The 20,825-nt window shown below is 44.8% G+C and overlaps 1 long non-coding RNA gene across 2 annotated transcripts in view; it reads right to left on the bottom strand.

The window, feature by feature from the left end:
- Positions 1 to 5,945: 5,945 nt before the first annotated feature.
- Positions 5,946 to 20,825, bottom strand: part of LOC128351756 (uncharacterized) — a 69,431-nt gene continuing 54,551 nt past the window's right edge. The window contains exons 3-4 of one of the 2 annotated variants that reach the window (XR_008320024.1): positions 16,502 to 16,697; positions 5,946 to 6,335 (exon numbers count right to left, since the gene is read on the bottom strand). This is a non-coding gene — a long non-coding RNA (uncharacterized LOC128351756). The remainder of the gene's footprint in view (positions 6,336 to 16,501; positions 16,698 to 20,825) is intronic. The other variant, XR_008320021.1, reaches the window with a different exon arrangement.

Below are 20,825 nucleotides of genomic sequence, written 5' to 3'. Positions count from 1 at the left end.
TAGTTGCCAAAGAGGGCAGTGAGGCTAAGAGAACAGCAGCTTCCAAGCACCACCTACTGGTGGGGTGAGTAATTTGATTGCACGATTGAGGCAAATGGTTTGACTAAGGCCATCTAGAGCAGTGTTTCTCAACCTTTTTGGACTCAAGGACCGCTAAATCATTTTTGCAGAGTGTCAAGGACCGCTACATTCTTTGTGTGCAGTTTCCCGGACCAGCAGTTAGTAAAGGGGTTGCAAGTTTAATTTTATGTTATATATCTAACAGATATAACATCTAACATTGCAATTAAAATAATATCATAAAATAAAATTTGTTAAACAATAAACTGTATTTTATTTACATACTATTTACATACTCATCAAAATGCACACAAGAAATTAAGTTAATGTGAACATTAAAATTTTAAAACTACATGTTTACATGCTACTTGTTTACTTGACCTTTTCCGATTCTTTTCATCGTGTGTGCATCATCACTTATCGGGGGGAAATCCAAGGCGCCCAATATTGTTGTGCGTGTGAGGAATCTTAAGACTTTCCCCTTCTTTCTCTGTAAAGGTGTTTGCTTGTTTTGCTGGGACGGGAAGGTTACACTGAAGAGGCGATTGCACATGCAAGGGCTGGCTCGCTGTGGCGGCCCCAAGCCAGAGGAAGCGCGAAGGGGGCGGGACTCAGCAGAAATGTCCACTCCAGTCCCTGATGCTGTAGTAGCTGCGGCTGAGGCGGGGCTGGAGAGCGGGGAAAGGCGGGATGGATGGCTATTGCTAAGAGATGAGGAGGGGAGCCGGACTTGTTTGCCTTTAATACGGAGACTTTGAGGCTTAAGAAAAGGCGGGGAAAGGTGCTCCCCTCTCCTCCTGGCAGAAGAGCTCAGGGAGGTGGTGTGTGGCAGGAACCTGCATTTTGTCCAGCTTGCAAAGGGAGAGAAAGGGTGCCTTTTAAGAAGGTCCCTGGAGGAGGAGAGAGCGGAGGCGGCGGGCCTGTGTGGCGCTGTATAAAAGCGATCTGGCAGCTGCGCGCACCCGGCAGTGCTGCCCCTTTGCTCGCATCAGGCGCCGCTTCTTCTTAAAAGGCACCCTTTCTCTCCCTTTGCAAGCTGGACAAAATGCAGGTTCCTGCCACACACCACCTCCCTGAGCTCTTCTGCCAGGAGGAGAGGGGAGCACCTTTCCCCGCCTTTTCTTAAGCCTCAAAGTCTCCGTATTAAAGGCAAACAAGTCCGGCTCCCCTCCTCATCTCTTAGCAATAGCCATCCATCCCGCCTTTCCCCGCTCTCCAGCCCCGCCTCAGCCGCAGCTACTACAGCATCAGGGACTGGAGTGGACATTTCTGCTGAGTCCCGCCCCCTTCGCGCTTCCTCTGGCTTGGGGCCGCCACAGCGAGCCAGCCCTTGCATGTGCAATCGCCTCTTCAGTGTAACCTTCCCGTCCCAGCAAAACAAGCAAACACCTTTACAGAGAAAGAAGGGGAAAGTCTTAAGATTCCTCACACGCACAACAATATCGGGCGCCTTGGATTTTTCCCCGATAAGTGATGATGCACACACGATGAAAAGAATCGGAAAAGGTCAAGTAAACAAGTAGCATGTAAACATGTAGTTTTAAAATTTTAATGTTCACATTAACTTAATTTCTTGTGTGCATTTTGATGAGTATGTAAATAGTATGTAAATAAAATACAGTTTATTGTTTAACAAATTTTATTTTATGATATTATTTTAATTGCAATGTTAGATGTTATATCTGTTAGATATATAACATAAAATTAAACTTGCAACCCCTTTACTAACTGCTGGTCCGGGAAACTGCACACAAAGAATGTAGCGGTCCTTGACACTCTGCAAAAATGATTTAGCGGTCCTTGAGTCCAAAAAGGTTGAGAAACACTGATCTAGAGAGCCGATATGAAATTTGCAGCCAATATGAAATTTGAAATGGGAACTCATGGTCAGAGGTGCACCTAGGTAATTTTGGAGCCTAAAGGCCTTTGGAGGCCCCTCCGCTGCAAGTTAAACGTCATTTTTTAACATGTAGGTTCTTAAGGGCACAAACCACACCACCCAGGGCAGCCTAAAGAAGGTTTTTTGGGGGGGGCAGGGGGACTGGAGGCCCTGGACTTCGGCCCCAAAGTCTAGGCGTAAGAGCGCCTCTGCTCATGGTTCACAGCTACTGTGCTGCACCACTTCTCATAATGAAGCTGTGGCTGAGCTGGGATATGGTATGAACCAACATGTATGTATTTTGTCAATAAAACCCCTGCTAACTGGGCAAAGAGGCACCTTTTTAACATGGTGATTCTCTTTATTTAGCAGGGGGAGAGTAACTGGCCCTATCCACCCCCAGCACAGTACCTCCAGTGACTGTTGCTGGTGTCTATCTTGTGTTTCCTTTTAGTTTATGAGTCCTTTGGGGACACAGATCCATCTTTCTTTCTTTGTTATTTCTTTGTTATTATGTAAACCGCTTTGGAAACGTTTGTTGATAAGTGGTATATAAATATTTGTTGTTGTTGTTGTTGTTGTTTGCCACTCTAAAATTAATGGTGATTCACAGAACATAAATAGTCATACAAAACTTCAAAACAGCACTGCAGCAGAATCCCCCCCCCATCATCATCATCATCATTATTATTATTGGAAACCCCATATTTATTAGCTGCCTTTCCAAAGCTGCAAATAGCAGATGTGCTTAAAAACAACAACAAACAAAAGTGAATCTGTGTCAAAACAGGAAGTGCTACATGGCCATACCAAAAGATAAAAGCATTTTCTACACCCTCCAAAAAGCCAACAATGAAGGGGAGCTCCTCACCTTAGGGCAGGGCATGGCTCAGAGTATTATGTCACCTGAGGCAAGGTGCCAAATATTACCTTGTCCTGATGCAGGCCAGCCGCTTTTCGAAACTGACCCCTGTAAGCTGTGAAAGTGGTGCGAGAGGTGAGGAGGAGGAGGGAAGATTTATTATATTTTATATTTATTTATTTCTATTTATATACCATCCTTTGTCCTCAGACCCCACGGTGGTTAACAGCAAGATAAAACAATAAAATTCAATTTTAAAAAACCAAGATAAAACAATAAAAATCAATAAAAATAAAATAAAAATACAACTTTTAAAAAGTTATAAAAGATCAGGGACAGCTCATTGGCTGAAAGTCTAGATAAAAAGGGCACCTTCACTCTGCTCCTGAAGGCTGGGAGAGAGATATCCATGGAGATCTCATCTGTGAGTGAATCCCACAGCCTGGGGACAATAACTGAGAAGGCCCTATCTCACATACGCAACAAATGGGCCTCAGCAGGTTTAAGATTCTACTTGCACTGTTTACAAAGCTTGCAAAGGCCCAATGGGTCCCAAAGAATTGTTCCAATGGTTTTAGTGGAATCTTGCTGCTCTACTACTGCCCCAATAATTTGCCGCCTAAAGTCACTGACTCATCTTGCCTCATGAAAGGACCACTCTTTCTCTTGTGGTGGTGGTGGGGTAATTCCAGAGCCTCTGGACAGCAAATGTGAAGGTCCCTAAGATGAGAAGTAAGTACCATGAAATCCATAGAAGCACATTCTACACAGCAGTGCTGGGGGCGGGAAGATTACATTTTCTAATGAAAAAATACATTGTGGTTTGAACACTGGGACAATGGTATCCACCAATGCTGAAGCACCTGGTTGAGGGAACATGTCTAGGTTTTTCAGAATAAGCGAGCAACTGCTATGTTTCTGTTGCTTGATAGTCTGAAAATGATCTAGTGTTTGCACACCAAAATCAGGAAGTGAAGCACCAATCAGAGACAATCCAGACAGGAAGTTGCATGAACTGCAGTCTGCACCAGTGACTTGTAATATTTTCCGTGCTGGATCATGTGAAAATGAGTAATAGCTGTAAGCAAGTGGTAGAATCTGCCTTTCTGAATTTGCGTTTCAGAATGATTCAGAATGAAATATCATTTGATTTTTCTGTTTGGTGAGCACGTACTGTATGAGAATTGCACATTGTATAATCAGAAATGGCTGTTTCTTGTGCTGATGCATTCCTAGCAATAGCAACATTCAACGGGCCTGGACAGAAGCACATCTCTGCAGATTTGTTAGGCACTGGGATACATTTTGGGGCATGCAAGGCCTGTACAAAAGGGACGGGCTGCACTTGAACCAAGATGGAACCAGACTGCTGGCGCTTAAAATCAAAAAGGTTGCAGAGCAGCTTTTAAAATGACGCCTGGGGAATAGCTGACAGGAGCTGGACAGTATCCAGTTCAGCAAATGCCATCCTTTAAAGTGCGATGATGCAAAGGATTCAGATAAAACAGAAGGCGACAGAGCAGAACCACATAAAGAGCAAACAGAAGGATGTACCAGCTGGTCAAAGAGTCGAAAGAAAGATAGCATACACCAGATGAGAGATTCAGCGTATAGGTGCTTATATGCCAATGCCAGAAGTCTCCAAGCCAAGATGGGTGAGCTGGAGTGCTTGGTTGCTAACGCAGAAATAGATATAGTAGGCATAACAGAAACATGGTGGAACAGTAAGAACAAGTGGGGTACTGTTATCCCTGGATATAAACTCTATAGAAAGGACAGGGTGGGGTGCCTTGGAGGTGGAGTAGCACTGTTTGTTAAAGAAGGCATAGAATCTAACAAGCTAGAAAACCTTGGAGGACTGGAGTCCTCCACAGAAACCCTGTGGGTGACAATTCAAGGCCTGAAAGGAAATGTGCTACTGTGGACGTGCTATCGCCCTCCGGATCAAAACACTGACAGTGACTGGGAGTTGCAGGCAGAAATCAGGGAGGCGTCATGGAGAGGCAGGGCAGTAATAATGGGTGACTTCAATTATCCACACATAGATTAGGTAAATTCACAGTCAGGTCATGGCAAAGAGGTCACATTTCTAGATCCTCTGAATGACTGTGCCCTAGAACAGTTGGTCTTGGAACCAACCAGAGAGAAGGCAACCTTGGACTTCATCCTGAGTGGCACCCAGGACCTGGTGCATGATGTCAGTGTCATCGACCCTTTAGGGAACAGTGACCATAGTGTGATCAAATTCAGCATATATGGGGGGAGAGAATCACCAAGGAAGTCTAACACAGACACTTTGAATTTCAGAAGAGGAAACTTCTCCAAAATGAGGAGTATGGTGAAAAGAAAGCTGAAAGGGAAAATCAGGACAGTCACTTTGCTCCAGAGTGCATGGACTTTACCAGGGGTGTAGCTAGGAAAGAAGGGGCCCGTGTTCATCCCTCTCTCTGGCAGCCCCCCAGAGTGAGGAAGATAATGAAGAAAATAGGGAGGGATGGAGCTGGAGGGCCCTTAGGAGCTGGGGGCCCATGTTCTTTGAACCCTTTTGCTCAATTATAGCTATGCCCCTGGACTTTACTCAAAAGCACAATACTAGAAGTCCAGTTAGATTGTATACCCAAAAGGAGGAAAGGTACCACTAAGTCCAGGAGGATGTCGTCATGGTTAACAGGTAAAGTCAAGGAAGCCATAAAAGGGAAGAATTCCTTCTGAAATTGGAAGGCCTGCCCAAATGAAGAGAACAGAAAGGAACACAAACTCTGGCAAAAGAAATGCAAGGTGAAAATAAGGGAGGCGGAAAGAGAGTACCAATTGCAGGGGAGTAACAGCAGGTGAGAGGGCATGCCCTCAACTCCTGCCTGTAGTTTTCCAGCGGCATCCGGTGGGCCACTGTGTGAAACAAGAAGCTGGACTAGATGGGCCTTGGGTCTGATCCAGCAGGGCTGTTCTTATATTCTTAAGTTCTTATCTCCCTCAGGTCTGTTACACAACTCTAGAGTGATCTTTAGATTCCATCCCAATTCCTCATGTAATGTATGAGTCACCCCAATCAGTAGATTAGGCTAAGAGAGAAAGGGCAGAGCTAGAGGTTCATGTGCCTTTTTTGTTATAAACAAGAAGCAATAAATAATCATAAAATACGAACAACAACTTTATTTTTTGGCCACTCATAGTAAATTGTTATTTGGGAGGCTCTCAAAGTAAAACAATAAAACAACAAGTGAGTAAAACTTACAATTAAAGCACAGAAGCCAAAACATTACAATAAAATACAGAAACATTTTTAAAACTAAAACTAACCCCCTTCCCCCCAACACCTTTTAATGGTCCTGGATGAAAAGGCCACATCCTTTTCTTAACATGGTGTGGTCAGAGCGTTGGACTAGGAGGGCCAGGGAGACTGAAGTTCAGTCTTCTGCTCAGCCATGAAACTCACTGGGTGGGTGACTCTGGGCCAGTCACTTCTGTCTCAGCCGAGCCTACCTCTCAGGGTTGTTGTGGGGATAAACATAGCCATGTAGACCACCCTGGGCTCTGTGGAGGAAGAGTACGATATACATTTAAAATATAAATAATATAGGCATGGGTGTGTGTGCAGTTCTGTTTGGGATCATGGGGAGGGTGAGGTTAACTTTCCCCCTTTGTACTGATTCCTTGCCAAAACTTAGTCTCCCATGTAAGTGGTGGTACTAGAAAAGGGAGGGTACGGAAGGGGCAAAGTGCATTTATGGGTGGGCGAGCTGTGTCCCATGTGTTAGATTTCTGAAACAGAAATTGCCCCCTGCTCTGGAACCGCCATGCTCCCAGTGTTGATATTTGTCCCTGAAGTATTTATAATTAGCAGCCATTTCTTCAACAAATAGCAACATTGTGGGGGGTGATATTTCATAGGGAAATTGTGCAAGGAAAAAGTTTAGCTCCCCTTCCCAGTGAACCATGGTCTCAAACAGGCGTGGCCCGCCAAAGATTTGGTTGGGTGTGTGTGTGTGTGTGTGTGTTTAAGAAGAACTGTTTCTAGTTGGAAGCATGCCTTTTAACAATGGATTGCCATATCTAGTACATCTAGTTTGGCCCAAAGTGGGGGTGGGGGTGGGGGAGGGAAGCATAGGATGTGCAACTTATAGCTAGATGCATGCAAGATTCCATTGTCTGAAATCCCAAGTTATAGAAACCTTGCTGAAGCTAAACAGATCTGGGTCTGATCAGTATGTGAATGGGAAACCACCTAGGAATCCTTTGTGTTCCATCTCGAGTGCCATCATAGAAGAAAGATAGGATAGAAATGAAAGAAGCATATTTTCTGAATTCTCCAAATGCAGAACTCAAAGTTTTTTATTGAAAGGATCTCGCCATACTTCTTCCACTGTTGGCCTTTCTTTAAGGCAAGAATGATGACCTCTGCCTAAACCTCATGGAGGGCTCCATCACATTTGTAAAAACACCAGGAATGTCCCTGACTTTTATTTGCTCATGGGTCATCCAGTACGGTCAGCTGTATAGCCATTGCTGCTTCCTGATCCCGACTGAGGAAATTGAAATTTGCATGCTTGCTCAGTATTGGAAACAGATGGGCAGAACTTAGAGATGAGTCAGATTTGCTTGGAGCCAAAAGCAAGACTGATATAGTTAACCAGGTCTGTTTTGCGGCTTGCATATTCGCGGTTCATATTAGTGCATCTAATATGGGTTTTGAAAAATAGCAACAATAAAAAAATGGTTTACACAGGCATTACAGTTTGACTCTTGGGAAATAAACTCTCTTTTTTCCTTCAGGGATGTTGCTATCGGTGCATGTGAGATCTGGATTGGATTCCACTCTTGAACTTTGGAAAAATTTGGATGTGGATCAAAATGATTTTATTTTAATGCCTGTTTTCCAAAATGGTTGGCTAACTTAGTTTAGACAAAAGAAAATACCTTTTAGATAGATAAGTGGGTCTAAATTATCATGTTCTCCAATAGGTCTTGTCAATCTGGTTTAGAGAGAAGGACAGCCTAGTTCTAGAGCAGGGTTTCTTAACCTTGGGCCCCCAGATGTTGATGGACTACAACTCCCATCACCCCCAGCCATGTCGGGAGTTGTAGTCCATCAACATCTGGGGGCCCAAGGTTAAGAAACCCTGTTCTAGAGGTATCTGCAGCTGCAAATCAGCAATGCACCAAAATGTCAGCTGATATGCATGCTGTGTGACACAAGAAGGGCATCCTGTGTGACATAAGTAGAGAAAGGTGTCAGTTTGCCTCCCCCGCACTCTCACAGGCCAAGTTACCGGGAGGGGCCAATGACAACGAGCCCAGAGAAGAAACCAAACCATACTGGGACCCGCCGCCTGACTGAGAGAGTGCCAGCCCTGGCACATTCTGACAGCAGACAGAGAAAGGGGGGGGGTGAGGCCAGGAGGGACTGGACAGGTAAGCACACTAGGGAAGGGAAAAGGGGATCCTTGAGTCAGGCACTAGGGGGATGAAAAGAAAGAGGAAATGGCAATAAAGAAGGGTGGGGGTTTAAGTGGCTGTGTGGGTTGTTCATGCCTATTTAGGCAAGCACTGGTTAGTGAGGAGGACGAGGCCTGGCTGGAGGAAAGACCCATCATGGGCTCCAGAGTTAGGGCAAGTTTGGGAGAAGCAGATCCCAAGGAGAAGACTATAGCAGGGATTCTCAGCATTGGGTCCCCAGATGTTTTTGGCCTTCAACTCCCATAATCCCCAACCAAAGTTCACTGGGGCTGGGGATTATGGGAGTTGAAGTCCAAGAACATCTAGGGACCCAACGCTGAGAATCCCTGGACTATAGTGCCTTAACTCCTCCCTCGCCAATCTGAGGCCCTGCATAGAGGAGGCTTGCCAGCTGCAGAGCCACACCCTCCCCCCAAATGCAGTTAGGGCGCAACAGAACATAGGAACATAGGAAGCTGCTATATATTGAGTCAGACCATTGGTCCATCTAGCTTAGTATTGTCTTCACAGACTGGCAGCGGCTTCTCCAAGGTTACAGGCAGGAGTCCCTCTCAGCCCTGTCTTGGAGAAGCCAGGGAGGGAACATGAAACCTTCTGCTCTTCCCAGAGCGGCTCCATCCCCTGAGCAGAATATCTTACAGCGCTCACACTTCTAGTCTCCCATTTGTATGCAACCAGGGTGGACCCTGCTTAGCTAAGGGGACAAGTCATGCTTGCTACCACAAGACTAGATCTCCTCTCAGGTCAGATGGTATTCATCATGCTACTGAGGAACAGCTGAGGATCTCTCAGAGTACCAATGGTGTTTATGACGTGGTTAGATTAAAGCCTTTTGGATGTCTAGCGGCTGATGTTGCCCTGCGGGAAAACAAAATCCAAAGCTCCGAAGCTTTTCTTGCTATGTCACATGCCCACAGCAGTCTCAGTTCACTAGTTGCAACAGCAGCATGGGATGGGCTACAGCTGTGGCAGGGAATCTTGCCACAAATCTTGCTTACACAAAACAAATCTTGCTTACACAACCACCAGCAAGTAAGTTGGCGGGAACTGCTGGTTCCTAGAGAGTGCGCACTCCTGGCATGAGCAGCTACTTTCCCACTAGTTTCTGTAGGGTTCGAACCTGCCAATGGCCACTTCCCAAGCAGCACTTCTGTCCACCACCCGGCATCCACAACCCAACTCCAAATGTAGGTTGCAAATGGTGGATGGTGGAGGGAAGTGCTGCTCGCACTGGGAACTGGCACTTCCTTACGAAGCCACCATCCGTATCTCTGGTTAAAAAGATGTCAGGCAGAGGCTTGGAAAAACCAGGTTACAGCCAGTCAGAATAAACAGCATTCGTTTACATGGGCTAATTTCTGACAGTGTAGAAAACCACAGGACTCTGTGGTCGCCAGGAGTCGACACCGGCTTGACAGCACGCTTTACTTTAAGGCAGCTTAATATTTGGACAGTTTATCACCAATTATTAGATGCATGGGTTTGCCCCAAGGCCTCAGTTTTACCCAATCCATTGTTGGAGATGGAGCTCCAGGAACATAGGCTCTTGGCACCTTTTATCCTAGTGACCTAATGCTCTAGGCGCATTTTTAGGAGTAGAGACAGTGAGGATGAGTCTTCCTCTTTATTTCACTCTTGTTGTCTCTCTTTCTGATCTGGCTTTCTCCAATTGGTGGACTGATATTCTCAGGGCCTATCTGCTCCTCCCTTCTTACTCCCAGACTGTTTTTTTGCTCTCTGCTCTGCTGCAGATTGCATGAGCCGTGCAGCTTCTCTCTCTCTCTCTCTCTCTCACCGTGAGACTTGCTTTGTCCAGGTTTGCAGGGAGAGCGGGCTAAGCCCGTTCTCCCCACAGTTGATCAGGGCAGGATCCCTGGGCGGCCGGATCGGCCACCCACATGACTGCCGGCTCCGTGATGGAGCTGGCAGGGGCTGGGGAGTTGGGGGGCCGTGCAGCCCCTGGAAGCTCCAATATGCTGTGCGTGAGTGCGCAGGGCATACTGGAGAGACCCCTAGAGCCAGAAGGCGGCTTTTCGCCTTCCTTCCGGGGGCCTACTCATGAGGAGCCATGCTGCCGAGCCGTGCTGCGGCTACTCACGATTTTGAAAAACTGGTTTTCGGAGCATTCGCTCTGCAAACCCAGTTTAAGGGGAGGGGTACTTAGGTGGGTTAACCGCCTGGGGAGCCACCAGGCTCGCCTGCTCCCCTAGCCCAATTCCGGCTGATCGTCAGAATAGCCTCTCCCTCCCTCCCTCCCTCCCATACTATGAAGACAGAAAATCAGGCATACAGGCTTTCTATCCAAGAATGTAACACCCCCCATAAAGTTTACTTGCTTTTGGATCTTAAACAACTGTCTCAAGCTACTCTTTAATGGGCTCAGCTTTTGCTTCCTATGCTGCCTCTGTTATAATTGTGGTTAGTCAAACCCCTCTCCTCCAACACAACATCCATGGGATTTTAGTTTGATGGAATGCATTATATTCCCACTCCATCTCTCCACCAACTTCTATATTATATCACACCTTTTTCTGGCACAGTACAGAGACGGCTGGTGATTGTTCCTGAACATTGTAATGTTAGCCAACTATACTTTTATTTATCAGATTTGCTTCACTGCATTCAAAGCAAATTTAGTTATAGATTACAGAGATTTCCCCCCACTCAGAGCCTTTTCCAGATGCTGTGGTTTTCTTGGAGAAACTCCAAACCGTCACCACATTACAGAAATGGCTTCGTTCCAGCAAGTGCTTTTGTTATGGTGGGAATAAAAGCTTCCCAGTACTCAAACCATTCGGTAATTATTGGAAAACTGCAGTATTTGTCCTAGCAAGTGCAGTCATCACATGTGTCTTGGCAGTCAAAGTAGTTGTGGTAGTGTGATCAGAACCTACTCTATGGTGCCCATGAAGTTATTGCAAGGTGAATCTCTTCTCATTTTCTTCTCCTTTCTAATGCCCTGCTACTACAAACAACGTTCACTCCATTTCTTGCTTTTTCATCTTTTTGCTCTGGAGGTTCTGCACTCGCCCTCTCCAACACTAGAGAATATGTGGCGGGGGGAGGGAGACTGCCTTTAAGCTGCCTTATACCGAGTCAGACCCTTGGTCCATTAGCTCAGTATTGTCTACATAGACTGGCAGCAGCTTCTCCAAGACTGCAGGCAGAAATCTCTCTCAGCCCTATCTTGGAGAAGCCAGAGAAGGAACTTGAAACCTTCTGAATGCAAGCAGGCAGGTGCTCTTCCCAGAGTGGCCACATTCCCTGATGAGCCCCTGGTGGTGCAGTGGTAAAACTGCCGCCCTGTAACCAGAAGGTTACAAGTTCGATCCTGACCAGGGGCTCAAGGTTGACTCAGCCTTCCATCCTTCCGAGGTCGGTAAAATGAGTACCCAGAATGTTGGGGGCAATATGCTAAATCATTGTAAACCGCTTAGAGAGCTCCGGCTATAGAGCGGTATATAAATGTTATTGCTATTGCTATTCCCTAAGGGGAATATCTTACAGTGATCATACATGTAGTCTCCCATTCAAATGCAAACCAGGGCAGACCTTGCTTAGCAATAGAGACAATTTTTGCCTGCTACCACAAGACCAGCTCTCCTCCCTTATTTCTCCCTTTAGCATGAACGTCTCGCTTTAGCACCATGGTGAGTACCGCCCTATCCATTACATGGGGACAGGGATATTGAAGTTGTTCTCATGAGTAAAGAACTAAAAAAATAAAAGAGTTAAAGCTGTTGGAAAGGATATTGTCTGGGAAAGGTTACATTAAAGGAGCAGAGAAAGTGAAACTGAACATTTCATTGATTGTTCTTTTCATGTTCAGAGGCTGGACGGCTATCAGGGAAAGTGATAGTAGATTCCTGCACTCAATAGGGGGTTGACTTCCAAGGTCCCTTCCAACTGGAATGCCTAATTCTTACTCCCCTATTCCCTATTCCTGGCTTGGCAAAGAGGCACCCTTTACCATGGTGATTCTCTTTATTTAGCAGGGGGAGAGTAACTGGCCCTCTCCACCCCCAGCACAGTACCTCCAGTGACTGTTGCTGGTGTCTATCTTATGTTTCTTTTTAGATTGTGAGCCCTTTGGGGACAAGGATCCATCTTATTTATTTATTATTTCTCTGTGTAAACCACCCTGAGCCATTTTTGGAAGGGTGGTATAGAAATTGAATGATTAAAAATTAATTTAATTAAATTATTCACATGTTCAGCACATGTACAATCTATATACACTCTCCACAGGTACAGTTATTCACATGTTACGTTGAACGCAGGTACAGCAGTACAGTTCTTATCTATACAATGCATTTGAGGGACCTGTACCCTGGTTCACTTTTAAAATGAATGTAGGTATAGGCATTCACACAAAGAATTTATGAGTCTACAGACATCTGAATGCTCATACAATATAACATCTGAATTCGACCAAGGTGTTAGACCTTTAAGATCTGATCATTTCCTTGTGTATTCCTTACTTAGTAGCTTCCCTTGAAACCTGTGGTTTTAAATTGTTTTAAAGTTTTAATTTCTGTTTTTATTTGTTTTATGTTGCTGTAACCGACCAGAGATGGAAGCTTGGGGCAGTGTACACATATAATTAATTGATTAATTAGGGCTTAGATAAATTCATAGAGGACAAGTCTATCAGTGGATACTAGTCTGAAGGCTATAGGCCACCTCCAGCCTGGGTGAAAAGCTTGGGTGAATAAATATGTCAATTTGTCAGAGATGGTGGTGGTGGGGCCTCTTATTTCATCAGGGAACACATTCCAGAGTCTCACGGCAGCAAGAGAGAAGGCCTGTCCCTGTGCAGCCACCAGATGAGCTGGTGGCAACTGTAGACAAACCTCACTGGATGATCTTGATGGCCAATGGGGCTCGTAGTGAAAAAGATGTTCTGTTAAATACTTTAAATTCTTAAAGTCATCCAGGCTGGTGGTTGTCACCACATCTTGTGGCATAGAATTCCATAGGTTAATTATGAGTTGTGTGAAAAAGTACTTCTTTTTGTTGATCCTAAATTTCTTGGCAATCAGTTTCATGGGATGACCCCTGGTTCTAGTGTTATGTGAGAGGGAGAAAAATCTCTCCACACCATGCATAATATTTTAGACCTCTATCGTGCCTCCCCTCAGTCATCTTCTTCTAAACTAAAACTCCCCAGGTATTGTAGCCTTGCCTTGTAAGGAAGGTTCTTCCTTCTTCTTCCTCTTTCTTCCTATATAATCTTTGTTCTTATTTGCATGCTTCCCTCGTGTCCCTCCTGGACATGACTCACCTCATAATGCCCCAGGAAGGATGGTGCATTTGAAGGACCTGCATCCAGGACAAAGAAATGGGTCAGCTCCAGAATCAAGGAATTTAAATCCCCTGCTTTGGAGCTGGCTTGAGCTCTCATGCACCAGGAGGGATCTGTCCTCCTTCGTGCATTCTGGTGCATCCAGCTCCAAAAGCAGGGAGATTAAACTCAGACCAAGGCAATGTGGCACACCAGTGAGTGGCCTGTGGCATACTAGTGTTCTGTGGCACCATAGTTTGGAAAAGAGGGTCTGTTAGGCTGAAAAATGGTCATTGGCCTAGGATCACCCTGCAGACTTTATGAATGCGTGGGCTGGAGACTTGGGTCTTTCCCCATCCTAAAATCCAGCAGGGCTGTTCTCTCTTATGTAATTTTGAAGTGACTAATTCCGCGAAAGGCATCATTAGGGGCATCATTAGGGGGTGGCCCATGGGACATGAGCCCCCAATGTATACCTCAGAGCCCCGAATCTCATCAGCCACCTCCCTCCTCCATGACCTCTTCCAAAATGGAAATGCAGCAGTGGAGGCACCTGCACAGAGCATGGGAGAGAGTGCCTAGCCTCATCTAGCTCTCTGCTGCTGCCACCTTCATAGGTACTGTATTACAGCCTTTAAAAAAACAAAAAAACTTATTCTGGGGTGGGGAGTATGATAGAGTTTAGTTCTCAAAAGCAGGGATCTTGTAAGTACCTAACCATTCCCCCAATCCCCAGCCTCTTTTACATGTTATTAACTGTGTGGACTCTCCATAATAATTTTTTTATTGAAAAAGTGAACATGGTTTCACTTAAAGGACATCATAGCAAAGCAAAGCTACTACTTTTGGCATTCCGAACTCAGCCAAAAACAAAAGAAAAGATGACAGACTAAAGACATTCTGACTATGGTAGGATTTGAAAGGGATGAAAACAGTTCTCTGAGGAAGCCTCCGTATCTGAAATCCAAAAAACCTCATTAGTCGCACTGTCAGGCTGTATTTAGATACCTGACCAGCCGACTGCATCTATTTAGATAAATGACGTTTAAATAAAACAATGGCTTTTTAAATATTGGAAACAAAATTGGCTTAGAATTGAGCAAATGTCATTTAAATCAATGAACCGTTTGCAGCTAAAGCTGATTCACTGTATCTGCTAATTATGTGCCCTTTAGCAGAGAAAACAGCTCTGCCTGATGACCATTTCCTAAGACTTCAGATCTGGCATGGAAGCATGGTAAAATTCTTGCCACCATTCGGCAGCAAGCACAGGGACTACAGTATTCTCACATGACGTTCACAGCATGGAAGCCAGGGGTGTAACTACCATTAGGCAAGGGGAGGTGGCTGCCTGGGGGCCCCCACGCCTTGAGGCCCCCCCCAGAGGCAAGTCACATGTGAAGTGTGTGTGTGTGTGTGTCTGTGTGTGTCTGTGTGTGTGAGCGAGGGGCCCGTTTTAAAATTTTTGTCTCTGGGCCCACTCCAGCCTTGTTACGCCCCTGATGGAAGCACATGTCGGGTAACTCCTTCCCATGATTGTCAGAAGACCTGACAACCTAGGAGGACTGTACACTATAGCTCCTCTTTGTATCAGTGTTGCCATGACAGAGATGCTGTAATTCAGTGGCAGAGCACATGCCTTGCATATAGAAGGTCACAGGTCAATTCCTGGCATCTCTAGTTAAAGAACGATCAGGTTGCAGATGATGGGGAAAAGAAGTCTGTCTGGAAAACTTCTTCTGCTGGTCAGTTGTGATGGCCAAGACAGAAGAATTCAAGAAGGATGGGAAGAAGAAAATGACATGCCAGATAACTACTAATATTAAATCCTGCCAGGAAACGAAGGCAGTTTCAAAGGCCTCAGAGCTAACCTTTCAATGGATAAGGGACATTAGGAGCCTGTTTTGAATTTACCTTGTGCTCTGTGCACACCCCAGGGTATATTCACTCATGCTACCTGCAAACAGAAATAGCTGATAAGAGTTAGGTGAGAATGTGCACGTAGCAATCAGCTGGGTCCGAGCCTTTTCTTTCTCACCCAAGCCAATACATCCTCAAACTTGAATGTATTAGAATTTCTACCATTTCCCCCCCGATAATGAGCTATTAGTTGACTGATTATAACAAAGCACAGGTATAGCCTTTTCTTCTCTTCCTCAGCTTTCTGTCAGGTGAGACGTGACTACACATATTTCAAGCAAGAATCACTGGGTTTGTTAGTGTCATATTTCCCTAGGTATTGCCTTTCTGGAAATCCTGAGACAGTGCCATCCACGAACAAGGCTAGGCTAGGGCTTTAGTAAGCTATGATAAAATTTAGACCTGGAGGGTGCATTCTCCAGTTCAGTTCTGCTGCTGGAGCTGGAAGAGTTGGAGCCTGAAGTCAGAAGGCACTTTTCTGTTGTTGTTGTTGTTATTTAATAATAATAATAATAAATTATTATTATTATTCTGTGGCAGAAAAAGACCAGAATAATCCCAGTGGTAATTGGCGTCCTGGGTGCAGTTCCAAAAGACCTTGAAGAGCACCTCAACACCATAGGGGCCACAGAAATCACCATCAGCTAATTACAAAAAGCAGCTTTACTGGGAACAGCCTATATTCTGCAACGATATCTATAACAATTGACAATAAAATTCTGGCATCCCAGGTCCTTGGGAAGGACCCGATGTCTGAATAAAATAAACCAGTCAATAACACCTGTCTGACTGTGTAAACAAGAAATAATAATATAATTCAATTTCTGTACCACTCTTCCAAAAATGGCTCAGGGCGGTTTACATGGAGAATGAATGAATGAATGAATAAATAAATAGATAAGAAAGAAAGAAAGAAAGAAAGAAAGAAAGAAAGAAAGAAAGAAAGATGGCTCCCTGTCCCCAAAGGGCTCACAATCTAAAAAATTGTTGACCAGAGGCTTTATACAGCCTGCCAATTGTAGGGTCTGAGATTACAAACCTCTATTCCTTTCTGTGCTTGAAGAAGGGGTAGGTACAAACATGACACTTATAGCTCTGTAGGCTTCATGTGACCTTCTTCCATCTTTACACCATGCTGGCTGCCAGTTCCGTTGCTGCAATCCCCAACACCTTCCTCCCTTGGCATTTTGATCTCATACCTCTTCTGTATGAACAATTTGGCAAATGCAGCTACTCTATTAGATGTGAGAATAAAAAATTGTTGAACTCAGATTTGTCCAGCAAAATGTATCATGTTTTATGTTTATTATTTCTGTTAATCTGTTCAGTTGTTTTTCCTCAAAATAAGAAGAGCTAGTCTTAACATAAGAAGAGCCCAGCTGGATCAGTCCTAAGGCCTATCTAGTCCAGCATCCTGTTTCATACAGTGGCCCACTAGATGCCTCTGAGATGCCCACAGGCAACAGCTGAGGGCATGCCCTCTCTCCTGCTGCTCCTCCCCTGCAACTGGTTTTTCCAGGGCATCTTGCCTCTGACACTGGAGGTGGACTAAACCCACCAGACTAGTAGTCACCTGTCCTCCATGAATTTGTCCAAAGCCCCTTTTAAAGCCATCCAAGCTAGTGGCCATCACAGCATCCTGTGGCAGAGAATTCCATAGATTAATTATGTGCTGTGTGAAAAAGTACTTCCTTTTATTAGAAATTCCTAAATTTCCCTGACTTCATTTTCATGGGATGACCCCTGGTTCATTCTAGTGTTGTGAGAGAGGGAGAAAAAATATCTTTCTGTCCACTCTCTCTACTGCGTGCATAATTTTATACACTTTGATCACGTCCCTCCATAGTTGCCTCTTTTCCAAACTAAAAAGTCCCAGATGCTGTAGCCTAGCCTCATAAGGAAGGTACTCCTGGCCCCTGATCATCTTGGCTGCCCTCTTCTTTTCCAGTTCTACAATGTCCCTCTTAAGATACAGTGTCCAGAAGTACTCCAAATGTGGCTGTACCATAGATTTATATAAGGGCATTATAATATTAGCATTTTTATTTTCCAATCCCCTTCCTAATGCTCCCTAGCCTGGAATTGGCCTTTTTCACAGCTGCTGTGCATTGAGTCGAGCTGTCCACCACAACCCCAAGATCTCTCTCCTGGTCAGTCACTGACAGCTCAGACCCCATCAGTGATATGGGTTTTTTTTTGCCCCAATATGCATCACTTTATACTTGCTCACTACTCCCCCAGTTTGGAGAGATCCTTTTGGAGCTCCTCACAATCGGCTTTGGATTTCACTACCCTAACCCTATAGTGTTATCTGCAAATTTGGCCATTTCGCTGCCTACCCCAACTTCTAGATCATTTATGAATAAATTAAAAAGCACCAGTCCCAGTACAGATCCTTGGGGGACCCTGCTTCTTACTTCCCTTCATTTTGAAAACTGTCCATTTATTCCTACCCTCTGTCCTTCAACCAGTTGCCAATCTACACATGAACCTGTCCCTTTATCCCATGATAACTAAGTTTATTCAAGAGCCTTTGGTGGGGAACTTTGTCAAAAGCTGTTTGGAAGGCCAAGTATACTATACTACCGGATCACCTTCTGCATGCAAAGCAGATGTTTTGCCAATGAATTACAGTTCAGCTTACCATGTGGAAGAGATTTCTAATATGTGGTTGCTTGGTTGTTTATATTAGTACAAATGTGGTGTAATTTTTTTGACATGCATTCAGATGTGTGGAAAAGGTTGGGTACTTTACAAAACGATAAGGCTTTCTCATATTTCCCACATGGTTGGATGGTCTCCTGTATTAGTAATCTGTGGCTGGTGATGTTGAGTGAGGAACATATTCCCCTGAGCTATAGAGTTTCATGGCTAGGCTCTACTTTTTAGAAACAGCCCATCTTCCTGCTTCCCCCACCATAATTTTCAGGTTCCACAATATCAAATGTTTCTTACAGTTTGAAATATTTAAATAATTGCAGTTTTTGTAAAGGTTCCCCCCCCCAAAAAAATTCATTTATATTACAGCACAGTGTTTTTTTCTGTATCACAATCACTGTATTGTGATATCTGGGGAAGTTAATGTATGTTTTATGAGGGTGGGGTGTGTGGACACACACACACACAAACACACACACATACCCCGATTGACTGACATCCCGACTAATGGTGCAGATGTGCAGAGTGTAAACCATCTCTTCAGCCTCCAGTAATGCTGCATGAGCAGGGAAACTATTTCTGATGATCCCTGTCAACCCAAAAGCACTCACTTTGATCTAGAAGTAGGTCCCTAAGGGTTGTGCAGCCCTCAAGGACCTGCATCCAGGGGGAGGAAGGATTGACAAAAATTATCCCCTACACATGCACAGCGGGGCTTTGCATTATTAAACAGCAGTTTAATAATAAAGGATGACTATAGGATGTCAGCTATTTTTATTAGTAAAATCAATGAATTTTGGAGCCTGGACCTACCTACCTAAATAAAGATAGATAGATAGATAGATAGATAGATAGATAGATAGATAGATAGATAGATAGATGTCTTTGGAGCCCCTCTTGCCCACAAGTTAAGCATCCTCCCCCCGCCCCCCCCACTGTATTTTTTAACATGCATTTTCTTGAGAGCACAAACAGCAACTGAACTCATAAGAATGTAAGAATGTAAAACAGGCATATTTATGCAAACATTTCAACACGCAACTCAACATATCCCCATCCCACATATTTCTTTCCCCCCTCCCCCCTCTGTCTCTAAAGCAGAGGTCATGTTAGGCTGCCCGGTGCAGGTCACAGTCATGCTTGGTTGCCCAGCGCAGTGTGGGCCAGCGATGCGGCAACCACACCAGGCAGCCAGGGGATGTGGAGGCCCTGGACTTCGGCCCAGAAGTCCAGGAGTAGGAGCACCTCTGACTTTGGGTGGGGATTTCTCTCAGTTTTTTCTCCAGTTCACAGGAGTAACGCACACATATGCATGTGCATTAAGAACATAGTAAAGCAAAATCCACTTGAATAATGTAGAAACATAGGAAGCTGAGTTATACTGAGTCAGGCCTTTGTTCCATCTAGCTCAGTATTGTCTACACTGACTGGCAGTGTCTTGTCCAAGGTTACAGGCAGGAATCGTAGGTACATAGGAAGCTGCCTTATAATACCAAGTCAGACCATTAGTCCATCTAACTCAGCATTGTCTACACTGACTGGCAGGTTGCACCTTGTTCCACCTTGTTCTCAACTGAATCATAGCAGACTCTAGGAACATAGGCAGCTGCCATATCCTGAGTCAGACCATTGGTCCATCTAGTTCTGGATTGTCTACACAGACTGACAGCAGCTTCTCCAAGGATGTAGGCAGGAGTCTCTCTCAGCCCTGTCTGGAGATGCCAGGCTTCTCAGAGCAGTTGCATTCTCTAGGACAGGGATTCTCAATGATGGGTCCTCAGATGTTATTGGACTTCAACTCCCATAATTCCCAACCAAAGGCAACTGGGGCAGAGGATTATGGGAGTTGAAGTCCAATAATATCTGGAGACCCAACGTTGAGAACCCCTGCTCTAGGGGAAATATCTTACAGTACTAACATGCAGTCACCCATCCAAATGCAAACTAAGGCAGACTCCGCTTAGCAAAGGGGACAATTTATGCTGTTACCACAAGACCAAGTCTCCTCTCACTGACCAGCTCTCCTCCTGGAACAGATTTTGCTTTAAAAAGGTTTGCACATATGTATTTGAAAACCTATGCAATTAACTCATATCACTATGAGTAAATCCTTTAAGACAGTGAGAACTGAATCAACTGTGGAAGAAAGAACCAGAAAACAAAAACAAGAAGCACAAAAAATAACAACAAGGCATGGAAGGCTAGTAGCAAGGCATGGACATTAGTAACAAGGATAGATAGAACTAATATTTGCATGACATACTAGCAGAACAAGTCAGTAATTAGGAGTGGAGCAACAGCAATCACAGAATAGCTTATAAGCAGCACCGTTGTCGGTATTATTGTACTTTGGCGCACATTTAAGACATGAGCAAGCTTCCCCTCCTTGCTCCCATGATAAGCTGGCTGCTTGTTTTCACTCAAGCTCAGATAGGAATGCAAGTCTCTCCTCCCTGCTAGGTTTTGGCCTGAGACTGCATTGTGCCTGGAAAAGGGTTTGGAGAGCGAGCGAGACAGAGAGGCAGTTTTGAATGTGGCTAGAGAGTGAGCAAGAAATGTGGAGTCTTTTTTGCAGCTGGCTGGCAACATGTGGTCTCTGGGGGTTGCTTTTGCTTTGGAGAACTGAGATCGCGTTAGGAACCACCACTGCCTGTGTGAGTGTCTTCTCCCCACTGCTCAACCCTGTATATTCATAAATACATAGG

This window comes from Hemicordylus capensis, chromosome 1 (genome assembly GCF_027244095.1).
Source record: "Hemicordylus capensis ecotype Gifberg chromosome 1, rHemCap1.1.pri, whole genome shotgun sequence".
Taxonomy (NCBI): Eukaryota; Metazoa; Chordata; class Lepidosauria; order Squamata; family Cordylidae; genus Hemicordylus; species Hemicordylus capensis.
The sequence above is the reverse complement of the archived record's forward strand: the minus strand, read 5'-3'. Positions and strand labels throughout refer to the sequence as shown.